At 35.3% G+C, this 2668-nt stretch overlaps 1 protein-coding gene across 3 annotated transcripts in view; it reads left to right on the forward strand.

Moving 5' to 3' along the window:
- FIGN (fidgetin, microtubule severing factor) overlaps window positions 1–1899 on the forward strand; it is a 143499-nt gene extending 141600 nt beyond the window's left edge. For all 3 annotated transcript variants that reach the window (XM_003921925.3, XM_074399584.1, XM_074399585.1), the window contains one exon: window positions 1–1899. This exon is cut by the window's left edge and continues 12114 nt beyond it. The gene's annotated coding sequence lies outside the window, so the exon portion shown is untranslated.
- The last annotated feature ends 769 nt before the right edge of the window (window positions 1900–2668 follow it).

The raw sequence follows: 2668 nt of genomic DNA on the forward strand, positions 1-2668 counted from the left end.
TTAGGGACCTCTGGCAAAGGGATAGAAAAGCTTTTCTTCCAGCAGATCTCCAATTCCATGGGAAATTTAAGAAAATACCTGGGGCTGTGTCATCTTGGTCCTTCTCTCAGTGAGTTAAAAGTGGCTTAGCTATACTATCACCTACAACGTGAAAGTAAAGGGGAGCAGTACTGTAAACATCATTTTAATTACTTCTAAATCATTGGTAGAAATACCTTCTTAGCCCTAGACAATTTAGGTAAGCAGCAGATTTTCGATTTCCAATTGAGTTTGCCATTGAATGCTGTGCAGCTCAATTTGAAACAACGATCTTTGCTGAATGTTGCTAAGTCTCAAAAAAGTGAATAAAAATGATATGCTGAAATGATGATGCCTACATAGTTTAGAGACTCTTTCTCTCTTTCTCTCCCTCACCCTTTCTTCAAGTTCAGCCCATTTTTAGCAAAAAAAAAAAAAAAAAAAAAAAAAAAAAAAAAAATTGCAAGTAAAAATAATTATGAAACTATAGCACAGCTAATGAAGTTGCCATAATGATGTTTATATTCATATTATAGTAAAATACTTCATTATATAATCGTTTCACATGATACTTAGCCAAATAATTCTAATTATGCCAAGAGAAAGGTTTAAGACTGCATCTATATACAAGTCATATTAGGTAACTAAATATTCTCTTAGTTCAATTTAATGTATTTTATCTACACAGTTCTATATATAGGAAGTAATAAAACATTCATGGGATTATCATGAGCCTTAGAAAATTGTTTTTAACAACTCTTACAAGTTATCATTTTTTTACTCTATCTACAAAGATTCTGGTGTATGCTAGTTAACTGACTTAAAAATTGAGCCTGCTTATGAATTATTAATGAAATAATACCTTACTGTAATAGTTGTTTTAATTTTAAGTAGGTGATATTCAAGTCAACAGTCAAACTGACAAATTTTTCTTTTCTAACCATTGAAATTGAAAGGTTAAACTCTTCTTGACAGATTTACGTTATCGGCTAGTGCGGGTTACTTTCCTGACCAATGCTGAACAGTTTCAATTACCTGTTCTCTACGCTGTGGTTTGTAAAGTTGGTGAATCTAAATCTGTACCACTTCATTTGCTTTTAGAAAACATGATTCCCCTCTAATAAATAACTCTAGATGATAAAATAATGGCCTCCTAAAAGATAGAGTGCATGCAATTAGATGGGAATATTCTTGAAAATGTTGGATGAGTTAACCCTATACTGTGTAAAATTTCGAATGACCCAACACGTACATCAGTGATACCAATTCAGGTGGATTCATCACATTCCTGACATTTTATATTTTATTTACTCTTCCTGGTGTTCTAGCAGGTTTTGAATTTTAAAGAAGGTTGAAAGAAATGGGGGAGACAGAGTGAGGAAGTTCAGATAGAACAGAACTAAATGGACTTTATCATTGAATAAATGGTGTTTTATTTTTACTACATAATTGGTTCAATATTTTTATTTTATGAGTCAAACTCATAAAAATGTATAATATCTTCAGAATAGCAATATGATGAGCCTGCTTATTGCGACAATCAACAACATGAGAGGCAGGTAAAAGAGGAATAGTAGCTGAAATTAAATACCCTTTTCAAACGTTTTGGTAAGTGCAATTCTGATAGGGATCTTCCAAGCTATTCTCTCCTATCTACAAAATTTCAAAGAGTTTAATTATATGTCAGTGATATTTGAACAAAATTTTAAGGTCCTTGGAATGGTAAATCTTGCAATTTACCATTTCAAATTCTTTATTTTATTTATTTTTTTTATTGCATTTTAGGTTTTGGGGTACATGTGAAGAACACGCAAGATTGTTGCATAGGTACACACATGGCAGTGTGGTTCTCTGCCCTCCATCCCCTCACCTGTATCTGTCTTTTCTCCCCATGCTATCTCTTCCCACCTCCCCACACCCCGTCCCTCCCCCATTTCCCCCCAACGGATCCCAGTGTGTAGTGCTCCCCTCCCTGTGTCCATGTGTTCTCATTGTTCAACACCCGCCTATGAGTGAGAACATGCGGTGTTTGATTTTCTGCTCCTGTGTCAGTTTGCTGAGAATGATGGTTTCCAGGTTCATCCATGTCCCTACAAAGGACGTGAACTCATCGTTTTTGATGGCTGCATAATATTCCATGGTATATATGTACCACATTTTCCCAATTCTTACTTCATGGAATGGTAAACCAGAATGATAAATCTTTGAAATGTGCTCAGCTGGGGATCCAAAATTTTAAGGCTGTTTTATTATTTATAGATGTCCAGTCTCAGTAAATGAAAGTCTAATTATTTTGATGTCAGAAAGTCAAATAAAAACTAATAAATCAATAAAAAGAAGCTAGGTAGCCAGGTGCTATGACTCATGCTTGTAATCCCAACACTTTGAGTGACTGAAGTGAGCAGATCCCTTGAAACAAGGAGTTTGAGATCAGCCTGGGCAACAAGGCGAAATCCCGTCTCTGCAAAAAATACAAAATTTAGCTGGGTGTGGTGGCATGTGCCTGTAGTTCCAGATACTCAGGAAGCTAAGGTGAAAAGATCACCTGAACCTGGGGAGTGGATACTACAGTGAGCAGTGATCACACCGCTGGACTCCAACTTGGGTGACTAGAATGAAACTCTGTCTCAAAAGAAAAAAAATAAAAAAA

The sequence above is a fragment of the Saimiri boliviensis genome, chromosome 5, assembly GCF_048565385.1.
Source record: "Saimiri boliviensis isolate mSaiBol1 chromosome 5, mSaiBol1.pri, whole genome shotgun sequence".
Classification (NCBI taxonomy): domain Eukaryota; kingdom Metazoa; phylum Chordata; class Mammalia; order Primates; family Cebidae; genus Saimiri; species Saimiri boliviensis.